General features: G+C 45.7%; 1 long non-coding RNA gene across 1 annotated transcript in view; it reads right to left on the reverse strand.

The window, feature by feature from the left end:
- Positions 1 to 23,282, reverse strand: part of LOC120638738 — a 396,554-nt gene that overhangs the window by 70,966 nt on the left and 302,306 nt on the right. The gene's annotated exons all lie outside the window — the stretch shown is intronic.

The raw sequence follows: 23,282 nt of genomic DNA on the forward strand, positions 1-23,282 counted from the left end.
AGTAAACACAGAGGGAAATCTTGGGGTTAGTCCGTGAGTGAAACTGCGGGGGAGGAAGGACGCGAGGGGAGCAAAGAGGGGGAGACTCAGAGGAAATGTCCCTGTCCGTCACACGAGAGGAGCAAGTCGACTCCCCATGTAACTCTGAGGCTTAGTCGCTCAATCCATCAGTCGGTCGTATTTATTGGTCGCTTACCGTGTGCAGAGTATTTTAGGAAGCACTTGGGAGAGTACAATATAGCAGACACATTACCTGACCGCACTGACCTTACCGTCTTCAGGCTAGCTTACAGTCTAGACTGTTCGTGATGAAGACTTGAGGAAGAATGAAAAGTAATGGGAATAGATCGTTCAGTGGTAATTATAGAGCACTTTCTATGTGCAGGGGACTGTGATAAGCACTCAGGGAAAGTACGACAGAATTGGCAGGCAGGTTCCCTGCCCATAATGAGCTTAGAGTCTAGTGATGAGCTTACAGTCTTGAGGAGCAGGGTGGTCTGCTGATTTAGTGGACGGACCCCAGGCATTTAGAGGACCCGCCTGCCTGCTGTGGGATCTTGGATAGGTCGCTTAACCTTTCGGGGCCTCAGGTTTCTCATCTATATAGCAGGGATTCAATATCTGTTCTCCTTGCTTTTCAGATTGTGAGTCCACGCAGGATAGGGACTGTCTCCAGCACGATTACTAGTATCAATCAATCATTGAGTGCTCGCTATGCGGACAGCACGGTACTCAGCATTTGGGATAGTACAGTGCAAGCGAGTTGATAGAAATGTTCCCTGCCCTCTATGGGCTTACAATTTAGAGGACTATATCTACTCCGGGCTTAGTACCATCCTTGAAACGTTGTAAGCGCTTTACAAACGCCACAGTTATTCTTTCCTACGTGCCGTCATGCAGTTCATTTTCCAGAAGAGCCCGATTGAACAGGCCTATCTCAGGAACACCAAAGAGGAAACACAAAGTGGCTCTACTCTCCTACACACCTCCTGGGGGTACTACTAGATCATCCCATGCCAGAAGTGAGGAGCCGAGTTTGCGAACAATAATAATAATACTACTAATAGCATCTGCTAAGCACTTACTGTGTGCTAGGCACTGTAATAATAATGATAATAATAACGTCGGTATTTGTTAAGCGCTTACTATGTGCCGAGCACTGTTCTAAGCGCTGGGCTAGATACAGGATAATCAGGTTGTCCCATGTGAGGCTCACAGTCTTAATCCCCATTTTACAGATGAGGTAACCGAGGCACCGAGGAGTCAGGTGATTTGCCCAAAATCATACAGCGGACAGGGGGCAGAGCTGGGATTAGAACCCATGACCTCTGATTCCTAAGCCCGTGCTTTTTCCGTTGGGCCACACTGCTTCACACTGTACCGAGTGCTAGGGTAGATACAAGGTAAGCTGGTTGGATACAGAACTTGTCCCACAGGGGGCTCACAGATTTAATCCCCATTTTACGCATTAGAAAACTGAAGCACAGAGAGGTTAGAGAAGCAGCGTGGCTCAGTGGAAAGAGCATAGGCTTGGGAGTCAGGCATCACGGGTTTGAATCCTCGCTCTGCCACTTGTCGCTGTGTGACTGTGGGCAAGTCGCTTAACTTCTCTGGGCCTCAGTTACCTCCTCTGTAAAATGGAGATTAAGACTGTGAGCCTCACGTGGGACCATCTGATTACCCTGCATCTACCCCAGCACTTAGAACAGTGCTCTGCACATAGTAAGCACTTAACAAATACCAATATTATTATTATTAAGCAATTTCCCAAGGTGACACAGCAGATAAATGGCAGAGCTGGATTTAGAACTCAGGTCCTCTGACTCCCGGGCCCTTGCTCTTTCCACTAGGCTGCTTCTCTGTCAAAGAGAACCGCAGAGAAGCAAGGCGGTACGTTCAATGTTACATCGGCCATCGGAAATGTTATTTCTGATTGCCTCATTTTCACACAGAAGAGCAAAGTACCGGATTTACAATGAGGCATAATTTGTATGATCATCGTATTCAAATCAAGACCAGGAGCTTTACGTCAAAGTTCACCATCCTCCATCTTAAACGCTGCAGTCATTTTCTTTATACATTTGGGGAATTACACGGTTGCTTAATTCATCCTGACCTATTCAGAACATATGTTACCCCTTAGAGTCCCTTCCTCGATATCAGTATGGTGTTTATATCGATAATTAAACGTGCCCTTCAGTGGGGAAACACTACAGTGCAATAAAGCAGCGCTCAAAGATTTGAGATTTCTAATTTTCTTCCTCATGTAGTAATTGCTCCTAACCAAATGAAAACAAAATCTTTTCATTGGCAGGTGTTGGGGAGATGGTTGACTTTTATAACTCAGAGAGAAAGTTAAAGAATTGCTTCAAGGTGTTGGCAGGTAAAAACCCAAGTAATTTTATTTTAGCATTAATTTACAACAGTGTTAATGAAAACATCTCCACCTACTCAAGGAAAGGCAGCAGATAGGAGTAGAGGTTTCTGTTTTCTTTTTTTTTTTAAGGTCCAGCTACTGCTGCCTTGGTGACACGAGATTTTCCTTCGATGGTATATTCCCCGAGACAGGTCTTACCAATCAATCAGTCAGTATTAGCAGTGTGCAAAGCACTGAACTAAGCACTAGGGCGAATACGATAGCACTGGAAGATACAATCCCTGCCCAGCACAAATTTACAGTCTCAAGGGGGAGATAGATATTAATATAAATAAATGCTTGATATGGATACAAGGACTGTAGTGCTGTAGGGCCGAGGTAGTAATTAAGCGCTTACTGTGTGCCAAACACTGTTTTAAGCACCTGGGTGGATACAAGGTAATCAGGTTGTCCCACGCGGGGCTCACAGTCTTAATCCTCATTTTACAGATGAGGTAATTTAGGCTCAGAGAAGTTGTGAGGTGCCCAAAGTCACACAGCTGACAAGTGGCGGAGCCGGGATTAGAATCCACAACCTCTGACTCCCGAGCCCATGCCCTTTCCTCTGAGCCACACTTCTTTTTTTCCCTTCTAAATAAAGGGTGAAAATTCAAATTCCAGGGTGACACGGAAGGGAGTGGGAGAAGAGGAAAAGAGGGGTTAGCCGGGGAAGGCCTCCGGGAGAAAATGGGATTTTAGTACGATTATGAAGGTGGGGAGAGTGATCGGGTGTCAGATAGGAAGAGGGAGGGAGTTCCAGGCCAGAGGAAGGATGTGGGCGAGAGGTCGGTCACGAGAGAGACAAAATAGAGGCGCCACGAGTACGTTGGCATCAGAGCAGTGAAATGTGCAGGCTGGGTTGCAGTGGGAAAGCAGCGAGGTGAGTTAGGAGGGGCCAAGCCGACTGAGTGATTTAAAGATGATGGTCAGGAGTTTGATGAGGAGGTGGATGGACAACTGCTGGAGGTTCTTGAGACGGGAGGGTACGTGGACTGCACGTTTTTTGCAGAAAAATGATCTGGGCAGCAGAGTGAAGTATGGACTCGAATGAGGAGAGACAGGAAGCTGGGAAGTGAGCGAGGAGGCTGATGTAGTATTCAACGTCGGGAAAAGCAGCATAGTTTAGTGGGAAAACACAAGCCTGCCCGTTAGAGGACCTGGATTCTAATACTGGCTCCACCACTTGTCCGCTATGTAACCTCAGGCCGGGCAATTAATGATAATAATAATAATAATAATGTTGGTATTTGGTAAGCGCTTACTATGTGCAGAGCACTGTTCTAAGCTCTGGGGGAGATACAGGGTCATCAGATTGTCCCACGTGAGGCTCACAGTTAATCCCCATTTTACAGACGAGGTAACTGAGGGCCAGAGAAGCGAAGTGACTTGCCCACAGTCAGCTGACAAGTGGCAGAGCCGGAATTCGAACCCATGATCTCCGATTCCCAAGCCCGGGCTCTTTCCACTGAGCCACGCTGCTTCTGTGCCTCAGTTACCTCATTTGCTGATGGGGATTACCACTGTAAGCCCCATGTAGAACATGAATGTGCCCAACCTGATCAATCAACTCTATTTATTGCCACTGTTCTTGTCTTCCGTCTCCCCCGATTAAACCGTAAGCCCGTCAAAGGGCAGGGATTGTCTCTATCTGTTGCCAGCTTGTTCATTCCAAGCGCTTAATACAGTGCTCTGCACATAGTAAGCGCTCAATAAATACTATTGAATGAATGAATGAATAGATCAAGGATCTTGTATCTCCCCCAGCACTTAATATAGTGCCCGGAACATAGTAAGCGCTTTACAAAAACCATTTAAAAAACAACAACCCAAAAATGAAAACAAAACAAACACCGCTCGAGTGTAAACTGCTTGAAGGAGGGATTGTGTCTCCCAAAACTACTGTACTGTACTCTCCTAAGAGCTTAGTACAGTGCTGAGCTAAGCACTTAGCTAAGCACCCAAGAGCTTAGTACAGTACAGTGCTCCATAAATACCTTCCGATTTACTGATCGTTTGATACTCGGGGCTCAGCGGCCCGAACGTTTCTTGACGTTTCCTCCAGAGTTAGGAACTGCATGGTTTAATTCATTTTATCGTCTCTGTCTCCTCCCCTAGACTGTATCCTCGTTGTGGGCAGGGAACGTGCTTGGTCATTCTGTTGTACTGTTTAGTCCAGTGGTCTGGACATAGTAAGCGCTCAATAAATACGATTGATTGATTCAGAAGTGGCGCCTCAACAGTTTTAATGTGACACAAACCAAATTCCACACTTGATAATCAATCAACCAATCAGTTATATTTATTGAGCCCTTGGCAGAGCACACTCCAACACAGTTGGGAGACATGACGCCTGTCCACAGTGAGCTCGACGTTGCCATCGGGATTTTCAGATATCGAAATGCAGGGAGCATCACATTAATAAAATCAAGCATTGTTTTTTCCGAATGCATTTGTGCACCAGAGCCAAGGAAGAGCAGAATTACACACAGCTCTTCTTATTTAGGGCTCTCAGTCTGTAGCCTCTAGGCATTTCCTAATGAAACTCTCTGTGCCTGGTAACAATTTCCAAACTGTCAAAATGTGCAACTCATACAGAAATAAAATATCAGTGTACTTAATGCACAAGGCAGACAGCGCACACAGCAATAAACACCGCAAACAAACCTTTATTCTTTTTTAGTCGTATTTTATTTATTTTTTTTCCTTTTCGGGACTAACGTTGGAAGTGTCACCTCCTTCCTAAAGGGGTTTCAAAGGGTTTATCCTAGAAGTGGTTGCCACTGGCTCTCTTGGTTAAAAAGATGTCTGCCTGGATGGACTGAAAAATGCTTCTCATTCTCCCCCTCGTTATGATACCTTTAAGCTAACCGAGGGCAGTAGAAACATCTCCCATTCCCTTCTGCGTCACCCTGACTCGCTCCCTTTATTCAATCCCCTCTCCCAACCCCACACCACTTACGCCCAAATCTGTCATTTATTTATTTCTATTAATGTCTGTCTCTCCCCCTAGACTGTAAGCTCGCTGTAGGCAAAGGAATACAGCTGCTATATTGTTACATTGTCCTCCCCGAGGTAGTTAGCAATAATAATAATGTTGCTATTTGTTAAGCGCTTACTATGTGCAGAGCACTGTTCTAAGCGCTGGGGGAGATAATAATGTTGGTATTTGTTAAGCGCTTACTATGTGCAGAGCACTGTTCTAAGCGCTAAGGTAATCAGGTTGTCCCACGTGGGGCTCACAGTCTTAATCCCCATTTTACAGATGAGGTAACTGAGGCACCGAGAAGTGAAGTGACTCGCCCACAGTCACCCAGCTGCCAAGCGGCAGAGCCGGGATTCAAACCCATGACCTCTGACTCCAAAGCCCGGGCTCTTTCCACTAAGCCACGCTGATCAGGTAGTCCCACGTGAGGCTCACAGTCTTCATCCCCATTTTACAGATGAGGGAACTGAGGCCCAGAGAAGTGGAGTGACTCGCCCACAGTCACACAGCTGACAAGTGGCAGAGCCGGGATTCGAAACCATGACCTCTGACTCCCAAGCCCGGGCTCTTTCCACTGAGCCGCGTTGCTTCTTTCGAAGTAGGCGCTCAGTAAATAGGATTGACTGAGTGACTCTTCCCTGTTTTCACAGTTCCCAAGTGCTTGATGCGCTACGTTGGTTCTGGTGGGTGTTCAGTAAATCGATCACTCGATTGAGAGTATTTACTTAGCGCTTCTTGTGTGTAAAGTATCAATCCATCGAGAGTATTTACTGAACACTTATTTTGTGCAGAGCACTATGCTAAGTGCTTGGGAGAGTACAACAGAGTTGGTAGACGTGATCCCTGCTCACATCAAGCTGAGAGTGATTTATAATATATAAATGATTTATAAGGTATAAATGAATAGATCCTTAATAGCGCAATAATCTTCGTATCTGATAAGCGATTACTATGTGCCAAGCACTGCTCTGAGCGCTGGGGTAGATACAGGGTTATGAGGTTGATCCCCCAAGGAGCTCACACTCTTCGTCCTACAGAGGAGGGAACTCAGGCACAGAGAAGTGAAGTGACTCGCCCGAGGTCACACAGCGACAAGCTGCGGAGCCGGGATTCGAACCCATGACCTCTGACTCCCAAGCCCGGGCTCTTGCCACTGAGCCACGCTGCTTCTCAATTATATTATATTATTATCATTATACACTATTAATAATTACACATGTACAATATATAATGTATAGAAATGTACGTAACTGCTCTGGGGTTGAGAATGGGGCAAATTCCAAATGCTCGGAGGTCAGAGAGTACTAGGAAAATGCAAAACCAAGTTGATAGACTCAACCCCTGCACACGGTTAGCTTTCAGTCTAGGGGTTCCTTCAATGCTGTCACTTCCGTTGAGAAGCAGCGTGGCTCAGTGGAAAGAGCCCGGGCTTTGGAGTCAGAGGTCATGGGTTCGAATCCCGGCTCGGCCACTTGTCAGCCGTGTGACTTTGAGCAAGTCACTTCACTTCTCGGTGACTCAGTTACCCCATCTGTAAAATGGGGATTAAGGCCGGGAGCCCCACGTGGGACAACCTGATTCCCCTGTGTCTACCCCAGCGCTTAGGACAGTGCTCGGCACATAGGAAGCACTTAACAAATACCAACATTATTATCATTAAGTTTAAAACTCTTATTTTGGGGGCAAAAACGGATGCACAGTGATACAGGCCTTCATTTGCTGCCACTAAACCCTCATCTGCTTATTTTAATTTCATTTGCCTCGCCATGTTTTCTTAAGAGAGTGTGAACAAGTCTCAAAAGTGCTGAGAGAATGGAAAATCGAATTTAAATATGAGAGTAAATATTTTTCTTCAGATATTGGCTCACCAGTTCCTGGATAATAAACAAAATATGACCCCACAGAAGTTTTAGGATTGTTTTTTTCTGATTGGTTTTCAACTCCACTGAATTTTCATGCGCTAAGGGAGGGATTGTGTCTCCTAGAACTGTCACACTCTCCAAATGCTCAGAACACTGCTCTGCACAGGGAAAGCGTGGAGGAATTGTTCATTTAAAGAGAAGCAGCGTTGTCCAGTAGAATAGACCCAGACCTGGGAGCCAGAGGACCTGGGTTCTGATCCCACATCTCAGCCTCTTATCTTCTAGGCGACCCTGAACTCTGCCTCAGTTTTCTCATCTGTAGAATGGGGATTCATCCCCTGCTCCCGCTCTGACTTCGAACGTGAGCCCCGTGTGGGACAGGGCCTATGTCCAACTCGACTGACGTGTATTCATTCCGGGGCTTCGAACAGTGTTTGACACATAGACAGTGCTTATCAAATGCTATTATTATTACCGATACATACTAATAATTCATTAAATGCAGCCCCACAGCACTTGTGTCCATATCTGTATTTTATATATTTCTATTATTCATTCATTCATTCAATAGTATTTACTGAGCGCTTACTATGTGCAGAGCACTGTACTAAGCGCTTGGAATGAACAAGTCGGCAAGCAACAGATAGAGACGGTCCCTGCCGTTCGACGGGCTTACGGTCTAATCGGGGGAGACAGACGAGAACGATGGCAATAAATAGAGTCAAGGGGAAGAACAGCTCGAAAACAATGGCAACTAATTTCTATTAACGGCTCCCCCTCTAGACTGTAACCTCGTTGGGGGCAGGGAACATATTGCACTCTCCCAAGAGCTTAGCACAGGGCTCTGCACACAGCAAGCGCTCAATAAATACGATGGGATGAATGAATGAATGAATTGATAACTGATGAAGATTGCATGAATTTTATGAAATCCAGTTCAGCCTAGCAGAATATATAAAAGCCAACACTACTGAAGCACAGTCATTGAGGCAGCTGACACCCTGAAGGGTGAAATAGATCCTGATCAGTTGGATAAGTTGGTTTAATCAAATGTTTCATATGAACAACTAAGGGTAGCCTAAGTATTCTATGCAAGAATTTGGAGGGTGACCAGTTAAGCAGAGTTTAGAAGACACTAATACACACACTCTATTTAAAAAGTATACTCTAGGATCAAAAGTATAAGCTGTAATACAAAATAATATCTTCGAATTACACCTAGATCTTTCCAAAGCACTTTAACGTCGATGATCTTATTCGGTCGATTAACCGATCCTATTTATTGAGCCGTCACTTCTTTAGGAGGGCGTGAGAGCCAGGGACTACTATCCCCATTTTTCAGATTAGGAGACCGAGGACCAGTGAGGCTGGAGAAGCAGCACTGCCTTGTTGGGAGAGACGAGTGGGAGGCACGGAAAGTACGCCGGAGTTAGAGGGCCGATGATGGTTTTAATGACACTCCGTGATGTCTCTGTGCTACGGTGCTTTTCACCAGACCGGAGTTCTCCTCCGGATACTCAGACCAGTCACATGGATACTCGTGACCGGTCTATTTCTCCGTTGGAGGAGGCGTAGACTCCCTTTCCCCGACGGACAGTTCATATGCCCTCATTGCTTCCAAGAGAATGGGGCGAACACTGCGTCAAATGAGAGCATTGGAAATGTGAGATGATCCCTGAACTCCTTGTAGCCCCAGCTAATCCCTTCAGCATGGATGGACACAGCCAATAGACTGTAGGCCAACAATAGATCATCGGATTGTCTGGGTGGCTATTTAGAAAAAAAAAAGATGTTGATCTAGCAGTCATTGCAGTGGCTCTTACCCTGATGCAGATTTTGGCGGATATTTTTTCCTTTTTTTTTTTAAGGTATTTGCTAATAGTTTACTACGTGCCAGGCAGTGTATTAAGCACTGGGAAAGATACGAACTAATCATGTCGGACAAAGCCCAATTCCCCCCGGGGCTCACAGTCTTAATCCCCATTTTTCAGACGAGGGAAATGAGGCACAGAGAAGTCAGAAGACTAGCCCAAGGTCACACAGCAGACAGGTAGCAGAGCCTGGACTAGAACTCAGGTCCTTCTGACTCTCAGGCCCGTAGCCTTTCTACTAGGCCACTAAGACATTAAGGGATCGATAGAGCCTGCGAATGGCCACCGAGTCGTCATGACGTGAGTTCGATATGGTCAGGAACTGCGTCTATTTGATGTTACATTGTACTCTTCCAAACACTTAGTACAGTGTTTGCACCCAGTAAGCGCTCAATAAATACGACTGAATGAATGAATCGATTGATCGATTGACGGGGAACCGTTCTGAGGTGCATTCCTCCCCCTAAAAAGGCCAAGTGGGCTTCTGGCCCTCAGTTTGTTAAATTGCAGACCTGGAGTTTCATGGCTTTCTAAACACAGTCACCATGCATAAAACATGCACTGTGCATTCCGGCTGTAATTAGCTTTGTGCGGAGACTGTCAGTCCTAATAAATACATAAATAACACATTTTTATTAGTTTGTTCCGTCTGTAGCCAGGAAGGGGATTAAAAGGAATTTATCCTTTATGGAGCATTTCTCCTTAGGTGCCTCCACTATCTATTGATTTATGGGAGATTTATATGCACGTGCGAACTCCCGGGATCGCGGGCCCCCCTAGCATTTCCGGAAGATCAGTTGGGGAAATTGAGCTGGCTTCCTTTAATCATCTGCTCCGGGGTGATCCCAACAGATGCTGCTAATATGCAGGGGTTGTTGGAATTTCCGTTCTTGGAACGCGATGCTGAATTTTTCGAGAAGACCCTGAGGGGGAGTGACGATGGTACTAGTTAGCCTGGAAAATGGGGACGGGGTGAGACGGGAGGCAGAATCCTGGTTTGAAGGAGGCCACGGACTGAGGTTTGCCGTGGAGATTTGGGCGGAAGGAGTTCTAAAGCCTCCTCGAATTCATTTTTCTCCTCCCCAGCGTGGTTTAAGTGGATAGAACATGGGCCTGGGAATCAGAAGGAACCAGGTTAATAATGATAATAATAATAATGATGGTATTTGTTAAGCGCTTACTGTGTGCAGAGCACTGTTCTAAGCACTGGGGGATACGAGGTGATCAGGTTGTCCCATGTGGGGCTCACGGTATTAATCCCCATTTTCCAGATGAGGTAACTGAGGCACAGAGAAGTTAAGTGACTTGCCCAAAGTCACACAGCTGACAAGCGGCGGTGCCGGGATTAGAACCCAGGACCTCTGACTCCCAAGCCCATGCTCTTTCCACTGAGCCACGGTGCTTAGTTAGTTAGTCAGGTTAGTCATTTAGTCAATCAGTCAGCCAATTTACTGAGCACTTACTGTGTCGCAGATCACTGTACTAAGTCTTTGGGACAGTACAAAATATCACTAAACAAATTCCCTGCCCACAGCCTAGAGGGGGAGACAGACGTCAACATAAATCAACCAATTATGGGTACAATAAATAAATTCCAGATATCCTGGCTCCTCTACTGGTCTGCTAAGGGTGAGCTGCTTAGCTGCTCTGGACCTCAGTTGCCTCATCCGTAAAAATGGGGATTGAGACTGTGAGTCCCACGTGGGACATAGACTATGTCCGACCTGGTTAGCTTGCATCTACCCAAGCGCTTAGTATGGCGCCTGGCACATTGGAAGCGCTTAACAAATACTATTAGAAAAACAAACCAATCTCCCTTCCACCACTGCAGCTCTCCCACACCAACTACGTACTGGAGCTTCTTGTGCTTATCAGCTTACATTTTCTCCTATTTAACACTGACCAACCTATCCATTGTCCTTTTTTATCTTCTGTCTGTAAATTCTTCTGTCTCTTCTCCTCCCCTCATTTCTTCCCTCATTAACCCATATGCTCCTTGCGGGCAGGTTTCGATCTTCTAATTCTATCGTAGTCTAATTCTATCATACTCTCCCAAGGGTCCACAGATCCTCCTTTCCCCCTTCCACTTCTGTTGGTCGATCATTCTATGTCTGTCCCCCGTTCCACGCCTGTTAGACTGTACGATCCTGGAGGGCAAGGATCTTGAGAAGCAGCGTGGCTTCATGGCAAGAGACCGGACTTGGGAATCAGGGGACGCGGGCTCCAATCCCGGCTCCGTCACTTCTCTGCTCCGTGACCCTGGGGAAGCTATTTAACTTCTCTGTGCCTCAGTTACCTCATCTGTAAAATGGGGATTCAGAGTGGGAGCCATGTGTGGGTTAGGGACTGTGTTTAACCTGATTACCTCGTATCTACCCCAGACCTTAGAACAGTGCTTGGGACATAGTAAGCTCTTAACATGTATCCTACTTATTATTATGAATAATTATTATTAAACTGAGAAGAACCCGAAGGCAGGGCTAGTGTCTTTTAACTCAACTGCATCTACCAAATGCTTGGTACAGAGTGACACACACAGTAGAGTGTACCTGGCCAGGGGAAGGATCGTATCTACTAATTCTATCGTAGATTTCCGTGTGTTTAGTACAGTGCTCCGAACCCATTAGGCAGTCAATACCAACTGTTGGTTTGATGGATCTAGCGGTGTAAATCGCAGATGAAACCAAGGAGTCAGACAATAGGAGAGACAATTTTCCTTGTCTCAGGAAAAAAAGAAGTGTAAATAGCCTAGTGCCAGAGGAAATAGTATAAGAAATGCATAACACAGGATGAAAATAGAAATGCCCAGATTTAAGACATCTCCAAAATGAAAGAGGAAAATAACACAGACTCTAAATATTTTAGGGCAGGATTTACTGCCGTATGCCACATTTTGTTTACATTTGACAATCGCGAATCCCTTTTTTCATGTCCTCAGAAATGTTTTAAAAGTAGCTGGAGAGAAAAATATCTCTTGGAGCTGGATTTTCACCACACATTCAACATACTGAGGGCACCCTTTGAGTCCCATTAAGGAGTTCATCAATGATCATAGTTCCCTACCAAGTATTCGGTACAGTGCTCAATAGATTATATTATTGATTGAATAATATAGATCGAATGATAGATTATTGAGCACAGTAAGTGTTCAGTAAATGCCATCCATTGATTACCAGTAAAGTATAGGTTGGGACTACCATGGCCATTTGGATGCCTGTGGGAATAAGCATGGGACTCGTAGTCAGGAAAACCGGGTTTGATCCCTCTAGCATGCTGTGTGACCTTAAGTAAGGCACTTAAACTTTCAGAACTTGAGTTTCTTCACCCATAGAGTGGGAATAATAATATTGACTTCACCCTACCTCACAGGGTTTCCTTGAGGATAAAAGACATCCTTGATGGCAGAGCATTTTGAAAAAAAAAAAAAATGTTTTTAAAGGGATATATAGGCAAGACAACTTCTGAAGGTTCAAGGACACTTCAAAAAAAGATGGTAATCTTCATTTCTCCGTTCCCGTGGGAGATGGGATTTACGCTTCCCAAGACTTCTCCTTGGTTCTATGAAGGGAAAAACACCGAATCGCAACTCGGTGAGGCCACCCGCAAGCCCCAGGCCCTTCCTCTTTGAACCCCGATGACTCGATTCTGATTCGCAACATCGGTTTCGAAGGGAAACACCTCGTGAAAGAGGAGTCATTACCAGCCTGATGTCAGAAATCTCCCAAAGCATTAGCATATTAATGAACACCTTTTCTTCCATTTTCCAGTTTTGAAAATGATGGAATTAGCAAGAGATAAGATGCAGCAGCTCTGATGGCTAAACCTAATGGCTGAACTGATCCAAGATAATGAAGTGCCACAATGTTGTCTAGGAATCGCTTGGAGATTTGTCTACTGGATTCTTATTTAGGACACAAATAGCCATGAAATTTTAATGATATATTAGCAACTTCCCATTTTAGAACATAGTGACATACAGTAATTACAAGACAATAGTCTGATGGTTCTATCTTTTATGCCAGAGGCTCGCTATAAAAGAGGCTGTTTCACTGTTACATTATTTAATGCATGTATAATTATATTCCAATTAAAATGTGGTGGTTTTCCACTAAGCTGTCCATATTTTTGAGATGGTGTCAAAATGATAAAATTCCCACTTAATACTTTTAAAGGTCGGAAGAGAATAGCTTCCCCGCTTTACACTGCAAATTCAGTCCTCCATTGTGTTGGAGACTTCAAAATGAGTTTCGAGCCGTTATAAAATGCAATTTTATATAGAGAAGAGAGGGGAACGAACTAGGTTCCCTTGTTCAATGACTATTTCTAAATTGTAACCCCACTGCCGTTAAACCTAACTATCTTCAGAGAAAAATACTATATACCTATTTAATAATGAAAATAGAATTTCTTAATTTCATTCTTTTCAAATTCAGGGGCTGCTCCCAAACTAGAAATAAATAGGAATTCCGACCTCGGGCTTATCCAGACTTGATTAGAGCAGCAGTGAACTGTGACCACGGAAGTCAGCTGAACAATGATCCCGACAGCTAGAAATGGAGAATTATTGATGATGATGAAAATCGACACACATTTCTCTCTTTCTGAACTGTCTGGTCTTGCCAGAGAAAGGCCGCTTTTATCCGCCGAAAAACCTAGCTACTCCAAACATCGAGACACGTATTAAAATCGGAGGGGTCAACACTGCAAAACTGGCCACAGAATGCATTTTCTTCGGCGCATTATGAATTCCCATGCCCTTTTCTCTGTAGGAACTCACCCATCATGGATTAACAGGCCCGAACCAGGCCCGGGAGATAGCTAGAAAACAAGCTCTGTTCTCAATTCTCTCCCGTACGACTTGTTGCTCACGCCCTCCCTTCTGGCTGGAACTCCCCGCCCATTCACATCTGAGTTCTAATCCCGGCTCTGCCGCTCCTCTGCTCTCTGAGCTTGGGCAAGTCACTTCACTTCTCTGGGCTTCAGTTGGCCTCATCTGTAAAATGCGGATTAAGACCGAGAGCCCCATGGGGGACGTGGACGGCATCCAACCTGACTAGTTGGTATGAACCCCAGAGCTTAGTACTTAGCTCATAGTAAGTGCTTAACAAATACCCTAAAAAAGGACCGCAGCTCTCCCGCTATTCTAAGACTTTTTTAAGCTGCATCTCCCTCAGGAGGTCTTCCCTGACCATTCCATCATCTCCCCGTCCTACTTCCTCCCCAAGACCACGGCACCACTTCCACATCACCTAAACCCTTGGCCATTCATCCTCCAAAATATTTCTCTGCGCACAGTGAGTGCTCAATAAATCGACTGTCTGACTCATCTTTCGAGGCCCCGTAATTTATTTTACTGTCTGCCTCCGCTGCTAGATTGTAAGGTCCTCAAGGGCAGAGATTCTCTCTATGTATTGTGTTATACTCTCCCAAGAGCTTAATATAACGTTCTGCATGCAGAACAGGAAGCACTTAATACATACCACTGATTTATTGACGACTGATAGAGTAGATCCCGAGAGTGCTCGATCAATCAATTGTATTTTATTGAATGCTTTCTGCGTACTAAGTGCTTGGGGGAGTATTCGATGAGAGAGTTGGTGGACATGTTCCCTACCCACGAGAAGCTTCCGATCTATTGATTTATTTATATTAATGTATCTCTCCCCCTCTAGAACGTAAGCTCATTGTGGGAGGGAATGTTTCTGTTACATGATAATAAATAATAATAATGATGGTATTGGTTAAGTGCTTACTAATAATAATAATGTTGGTATTTGTTAAGCGCTCACTATGTGCTGAGCACTGTTCTAAGCGCTGGGGTGGACACAGGGGAATCAGGTTGTCCCACGTGGGGCTCACAGTCTTAATCCCCATTTTACAGATGAGGGAACTGAGGCACAGAGAAGTTAAGTGACTTGCCCACAGTCACAAAGCCGACAAGTGGCAGAGCTGGGATTCGAACTCATGAGCCCTGACTCCAAAGCCCGTGCTCTTTCCACTGAGCCACGCTGCTTACTATGTGCCAAGCACTGGAGTAGATACAAGGTAATCAGGTTGTCCCACGTAGGGCTCACAGTCTTAATCCCCATTTTATAGATGAGGTAACTGAAGCACAGGGAAGTGAAGCGACTTGCCCAAAGTCACCCAGCTGACAAGTGGAGGAGCCGGGATTGGAAGCCACGACCTGTGACTCCCGAGCCTGGGCTCTTTCCACTAAGCCACGCTGCTTACATTGTTGTGCTGTACTCTTCCAAGCGCTCAGTACAGTGCTCCAAACACTGTAAGTGCTCTATAAGTACGACCAACTGACTAGAGGGACAAAGCAACCCTCGTTGCTCTCTGGGTGTGGAGGAACTTCTGGGTCACTTCTGCTGCCTAACTGCTCTACTTCTCGAACGCGGACCCCAGGCTAAATGCTTCCTCGGGCTCTAACGGATCATAGCTGCGTAAATACTGGCTGTTGTGACTACGTTTTGTGAGATGGTATCAAATTCTTATTCAATAGTATTTATTCAGTGCTTAATTCTTATTCAATAGTATTTATTCAGTGCTTACTATGTGCAGAGCACTGTACTAAGCGCTTGGAATGTACAATTCGGCAACAGATAGAGACAATCCCTGCTCACTGACGGGCTTACAGTCTAATCGGGGGAGACCGACAAAAACGATAGCAATAAATATAATCGGGGGATGTACATCTCATTAACAAAATAGATTGGGTAATAAAAATATATACAAATGAGCAGACGAGCACTGTGCTGAGGGGAGGGGAAGGGAGAGGGGGAGGAGCAGAGGGAAAGTAGAAGTGACTATCCGGGCCTTTACTCTAGACCACAGCAAACGGGTATCCTTAATGCCTTTTGATGATATATGTTCAGATCCAACCCTGACAATAAGTAGCAATCCACATCCCTAAACTGGAATCTTTGAATTATAGCTTCCTTTGAAATCGGAACCTTTGATCTAGTAGAGCTGAGGGTCCCGACAGCTCATCTCCTGATGGGAAGAAAATTCTCTCGCGTCAACCTCGGGGAAACGTGTAATCTCAAAATCGATCTGATAGGACCAAGGGTATGGGGTGTCATCTCTTTGCCTATGTTCTTACACTTTCCCCAATTAGAATGCTCTTCTCCCATATCTTCCTTTCTTCGGTGGCGGGGGGTCTGCACTGGGCTGAAGTAGGTGCCGTTTCTAGCTCGTGCAGATTAGTCGGAATGAACTGGAAGACTTGGGTCGGGGGAGGGCTGGGGATTGAATCGGCGGATGGGTAAGGAGCCAGAAATAGACAGCCCTGACCCAGTTGGGAATCATCGGGGTGGAAAGAACCCCTGGCCCACGGAAATCCCCGTCCCTGCTGTGGGTGTCCATACGAGGAGTTCCAGAATGCTTTGGGTACTTCACAGTATACCGCCGGAGAATTTTGCAGCCTGGAAGGGAAGGTTAGTGATAATAATCATAGTAATAATAAATGATAATTGTAATATTTGTTAAGTGCTTACTAAGTGGCCAGGCACTGTTCTAAGTGTTGTGGTAGATGCAAGCTAATCAGGTTGGAAACAGTCCCTGTCCCGCATAATAAGAAGAAGAAGAATTACGGTATTTGTTAACTTACTATGTGTCAGGCACTGTACTAAGCACTGGGGTGGATACAAGCAAATAGGGTTGGACGCCGTCCCTGTCGCACGTGGGGCTCACGGTCTCAATCCCCATTTTAGAGACGAGGGAACTGAGGCCCGGAGAAGTTAAGTGACTCGCCCACAGTCACACAGCTGACAAGGGGCAGAGCCGGGATTCGAACTCATGACCTCTCACCCCAAAGCCCGTGCTCTTTCCACGGAGCCACGCTGCTTCTCGGTCTAGAGGGGGAATCGGGTGTTAAAATAAACAAATGAATTACAGATCCATATATAGGTGCCGTGGGCCTGGGAAGGGGGATGAATAAAGGGAGCAAGTCAGGGCGACGCAAAAAGGAGAGAGAGAAGAGGAAAGGAGGGCGTAGTCAGGGAAGACCTCTTGGAGGAGATGGGCCTTCAAAAAGGCTTTGAAGGAGGGGAGAGTAGTAGTCTGTCGGCTCTGAGGAGGGAGGGCGTTCGAGGACAGAGGCAGGAAGTGGGTGAAGAGGTGGTGGCAAGATAGATGAGACCAAGTTACAGTGAGAAGGTTGGATAAGAGGAGCAGAGTTTGCGGGTTGGGTTGGTGTAGGAGAGTAACGAGGTGAGGTAGGAGGGGGGCAAGGTGGTGGAGCACTTTGACGCCAATGGCGAGGAGTTTTTGTCTGATGCGGAGGTGGATGGGCAACCAACCACTGGAGTTTCTTGAGGAGTGGGAAACGTCCTGAACAGATGGATGTACAATCTAGCAGTATTAAATTATTAAGCTAAACTTTCATAATATCTCCTTTCAGGGCAGCGTGGTAATTAAGATGACCGTTTCGGACTCATTTGTGGGGAAAAAAATCGAGATGAAAATTCAATATTTTTGGGGGGGAATTTAAGATGCAGAACATAACACACCTCAAAATATAGGCTGCCTAGTTACAGAGCTCCATGCGCTTTTCCACAACAAAATGATCTTTCCTATGTTGCTATAGCTACAGCTGTGTACCTTGAAATGTACCGCAAAAACCGAAATCCATTAAACCGGAGAACAGAATAGGTGAGATGTTTAACTTGACAGCAGTTTTAAACATTCCGTACCTCCTTAGAAGATATAGGTAACCTTTAGAGTCATCTTGCTTGAAATGACCTAATCTAGAGGTGCACCGTCTATCATATGCATACATCTTTAAGAGAATTAATATTTGCCCGGAACGAAAGAGGGGCGTTTGTCCGCTGGGCGAACAATAAGACGTTCGTTTTACGATAAGTCCTTCCATAAACTGAACGGAGGACACTAGCAGCGTTATCACTCGAAAGGTGTTCAAGCCTGAGGTGCCTGGTGGAGGACGAGAGAGATAGAGAGAGGGAGAAGGGGAAACCTTAATTACGGTGACCTAAGCTATCCTTTGCATTGGAAACAGAAATTCCTCACGACAAGCTTTAAAGCGCTCAGTCACCTTGTCCCCTCTTTCCCGTCTCTCCTGACTCTCCTACTAAAACTCGGCCCACCCACTTCGCTCCTCTAGTGCCAACCTACTCACTGTACCTTGATCTCATCTATCACACCGACGACTCCTAGCTCACATCCTGCCTCTGTCCTGGAACACCCTCCCTCCTCATATCCAACCGACAATGACTCTCCCCCTCCTTCAGAACCTTATCCAAGGCCCATCTCCTCCAGGAGGCCTTCCCGGAGTAAGCCATCATTTCCTCCTTCCCCACTCTCTTCTGCGCCATCTTTATACTTAGAATTGCACCCTTTATTCACTCCTCCCGCAGCCCCTCGGCACTTACGTACGTATCCGTAATTATTTATATTCATGCTGTCTTTGAAAGCCCATCTCCTCCAAGAGGCCTTTCCTGACTAAGCCATCATTTCCTCCTTCCCCACTCCCTTCTGCGCCATCTTTGTATTTAGAATCGCACCCTTTGTTCACTCCTCCCGCAGCCCCCCAGCGTTTATGTACATATCCATAATCATTTATATTCGTGTCTGTCTCCCCCTCTAAACTGTAAGCTCATTGTGGGCACGGGACGTAGCTACCAAATCTGTTATATGGTACTCTCCCGAGGACTGAGTACAGTGCTCTGCACACGGTAAATGATTCGTAATAATAATAATAATAATAATAATGATGGTATTTGTTACTATGCACCATTCATTCATTCATTCATTCAATAATATTTATTGAGCGCTTCCTATGTGCAGAGCACTGTACTAAGCGTTTGGAATGTACAAATCGGTAACAGATAAAGACAGTCCCTGCCCTTTGACAGGCTTGCAGTCTAATCAGCACTGAGGTAGAAACCAGGTAAGCGGCTTGTCCCACGTGGGGCTCACAGTCTTAATCCCCATTTTACAGATGAGGTAACCGAGGCCCGGAGGAGCGAAGTGACTTGTCCAAAGTCACCCAGCTGACAAGCTGCGGAGCCAGGATTAGAACCCACGACCCCTGCCTCCCAGGCCCGTGCTCTTTCCACTAAGCCACGCTGCTACGCTAATAAGTATGACTGATAAGTCTGACTGGTTGATTGATTGAGGATGAGCCTTCCAATGGTGAGATCTTAGCCACCTGTGTGGGTGTGGCTGAAATAGCAGCTGATTGTGGACAGGTAACATGTCTACCAATTCTGTTATAGTGGACTCCCCCAAACGCTTAGTATATTGCTCAATAAATGGATTGACTGATGTGCCAATGATAATAATAGTAGTATCTGTTAAGCCCTTACGACGTGCCAAGCATTACACTTCGTGCTGGGTTGGACGCAGTCCCTATCCCACACTGGGCTCACAGTCTTGATCTCCATTTTGCAGGTGTGGTAACTGAGGCCCAGAGAAGTAAAATGACCTGCCCAGGGTCACAAAGCACACTCACAGCAGAGCCAGAATTAGAACCCAGGGCCTTCTGACTTCCAGGTCCATGTTTTAAGCGGCAGGTCATGCTGCCGTTCCTAACTGTGAGGATGCAAAGATGAAACTCCATTTCACATCCTACGGATGAAAAGTGTTTCCCGCTGGGCCGACGGATTGGAAATACGTGGGATTTATTGTCATTTCCCAATCTTCCCAAAGTTGCCTTCCCACGCTGCTCCTCTGTCCCAGTGCTCGTGACAGGTTTTTACTATGGTTTAAATGTTACTTTCTTAAATTGTATCTGTTAAGCACTTTCTATGTGCCAGGCCCTGTTCTAAGCACTGTGGTAGATAGAAGATAATCTGGTCAAGCACAGTCCCCGTCCCACACGGGGCTCACGGTCTTAATCCCCATTATACGGGTGTGGTAACTGAGGCACAGAGAAGTGAAGTGACTTGCCCAAGGTCACATAGCAGACAAGTGGCAGAGCCGGGATTAGAACCCAGTTCCTTCTGACTCCCAGGCCCGGGCTCTAGCCACTGGGCCACGCTCCTTCTCGCTGCTGCTTCTGTCCTCCTTGTCGACGTAGATTTTCATTCCGCTTCACTTACAGCATCTAGCTGCACAGGCCCACATCTCTCATCCCTCCTCCTCACTCATCGGTCCGTAGTACCTACTGAGCACCTAGTATGTGCACAGCACGTACTAAGCTCCTGGTAAAGTGGGATAGAGTAAGTAGATCCATCCCCTGCCCTCAAGGAGCTTCCAATCTAGTGGGAGAGGCAAAAACTAAAATCAAGCCACTTTGGACTGAGAGGAGGAGTCTGAAATTCTGCTCTGAAGTCACAGTATCCAACTGTTTCTTTCGTTTTGTGTGTCTTCCTATGTCATTATGCTTTTTCACTGTTTTGTTCGTCAGTCAGTCAGTCAGTCAGTCAGTGGTATTTACTGGGCTCTTACTGTGTACAGAACCCTGAACTAAGTGCTCGGGAGAGGACGATATAGCAAAAAACAGACACATGCCTTGTCTCCTTTCGTGTCTGCTGTGAGTCCTTTCTCCCCTTTTGAACATTGTGAGGCCCCTGACGGCCAGGGACTGTATATAAATATCTTCCTAGTATTCTTTCCCAGTGCTCGGTACATGGAAATCCCTTGAAAAAATATTATTACTAAAACTACTACTAGGCCCCAACTAATCCCTCATTTCCTCTTCTCTCCCGCCTTCTGTGTCGCCCTTGCACTTTGCACCATTTCTTCATCCCTCTCTCACCCCCCAGAGCGCTTATTTCCTTTATCCATAATTTATCTGCAATTTGTTTATTTTCATGTCTGTCTTCCCCTCTAGACTGTAAGCTCATTGTTGCAGGGAATGTGTCAGTTTTATTGCTATATCCTCCCATTGTATAGCCAAAACTCAATTATATTTCTGTTACATCAATCAATCAATTCTATTTATTGAGCCCTTACTGTGTACAGAGCAGTCTAATAAGTACTTAAATATATCTTTACAGGGTTGGTCACACATTTTTAGCCTCTGGCAAAATTATTACCTCCTCCTCCTCCCACCAACAGAGCAAATAAATGGGAATAAGGAGACCCAGGTTCTAATCCAGGTTCTACCATTTCTCTCCTGCATGAACTTGAGCAAGTGAGTTTATCTGTGCCTCAGTTTCCTCATCTGTAAAATGAGGATCAAATACTTGTTCTCCCTCTCCCTTGGAACACGAGCCCTGTGTGGGATAAGGACTGTGTGGCATCTGACTATCCGGTATCTATACCAGGTCTTAACACCGAGTAAGCGTGTAACAATCAAAAAAAAAATCATCAGTCAAAAGTATTTATTGAGCACTTACTGAATTCAGGGCACTGTACGGAACACTTGGGAGAGTACAAAATCACGGCAAGCAGCGTGGCTTTGTGGAAACGGCAAGGGCTTGGGAGCCAAAGGACGTGGGTTCTAATCTCCGCTCCGCCACGTGTCCGCTGTGCGACCTTGGGATGGTCATTTCACTTTTCTACCCCTCAGTTATCTGGAAAGTTATCTGGGAGCCCTACGTGGGGCAACCTGATTACCGTCTAACTACCCCAGCACACAGAACAGTGCTTGGCACAAAGTAAGCGCTTAACAAGTCCTGTTATTATCATTATATAGGTGGTGAACATGATTCCTGCCCATAAGGAGTATCTAATGCAGCATTTACAATATATTAATTATTATTAAGGATTTCCTATGTGCTAAACACTGGGCAAAGATTCATTCATTCAACATGGCTCGGTGAAAAGAGCCCGGGCTTGGGCGTCAGAGGTCATGGGTTCTAATCCCAGCTTCGCCACTTGTCAGCTGTGTGACTGTGGGAAAGTCGCTTAACTTCTCTGGGCCTCAGTTACCTCATCTGTAAAATGGGGATGAAGACTGTGAGGCCCATGAGGGACAACCTGATCACCTTGTATCCCCCCCCCCAGCGCTTAGAACAGTGCTTTGCACATAGTAAGCGCTTAATAAATACCAACATTATTAAATCGTGTTTATTGAGAGCTTACTGGGTGTGCAAAGCACTGCACTAAGTGCTTGGAAGAGTGCAATACAACAACAGACACATTCCTGCCCACAACAAACTCACAGTCTAGAGGATTATACAGGAATATCACAAAGAAAAAAATTGTCATTCCACATGGGGCTCACTGTCTAAGAGGGAGGGAGGGAAAACAGGGATCTTATTCCCATTCTACAGATAAAGAATACTGAGGCCCAAAAAGGAGAAGACTCTTGCCCATGGTCACACAGCCCGTCAGTGGAGGATGTAGGATAAGACCCTGAAGTTCCTGATTCCCAGATCCATGGTCTTTCCACTAGGTCCTGTTGCTTCCAATGAACTCATCTCTTATTCATATACTGTGCCTGGGCTTGTTATACTTTACTAAGGAGCAAGGTTTGAAATAATTGTATTTGCACTTTTTCCCGGGTTTGGAAATATTAGATGATAACGGCAGCTGTAGCTAGTGGAGCACAGCCTGTAGCCTGTGATAAAATGCAACAAATCTCATTTCTGTGTTTTCTTCTCATTCAGCACATCCCTGAAAACACACTCAGCAGATAAACGCCGCACAAAGGAACGACAAGCCGACTCATAAATAAGATGGAGGACTCAGCCGTCTTCTAGAGATGTGCTTCTAAATTGATAATCCAGCCCAAGATCTGTTCTTCGTTGGGATGGGAGATGGAGGTTAGTTCATAATGTAATAATAATGGTGGTATTTGTTAAGCGCTTACGCTGTGCAGAGCACTGTTCTAAGCGCTGGGGGAGATATAGGGTAATCAGGTCGTCCCACGGGAGGCTCACAGTTAATCCCCATTTTACAGACGAGGTTACCGAGGCACGGAGAAGTGAAGTGACTTGCCCACAGTCACGCAGATGACAAGGGGCAGAGCTGGGAGACGAACCAGTCAGTTAAGAATCCTGGTTAATGAAGAGTCTGTGATGTTCCAGAAACTTCTCCCAGCGACTTAAGCAGAGACAGCAATCTGAAGATTTCTAGGGGGAATTCAGTCAATCATATTTCTTGAGCGCTGACTGTGCGCAGAGCACTGTACTAAACTCTTGGGCGTGTACAATAGAATAACGAACAGACACACGCCCTGCCCGCATCGAGTTTACAGTCGAGAGGTGAAGTCCATGTGGATAGGAGAAGGAGAAGTG

This window comes from Ornithorhynchus anatinus, chromosome 12, assembly GCF_004115215.2.
Source record: "Ornithorhynchus anatinus isolate Pmale09 chromosome 12, mOrnAna1.pri.v4, whole genome shotgun sequence".
In the NCBI taxonomy this organism is placed as follows: domain Eukaryota; kingdom Metazoa; phylum Chordata; class Mammalia; order Monotremata; family Ornithorhynchidae; genus Ornithorhynchus; species Ornithorhynchus anatinus.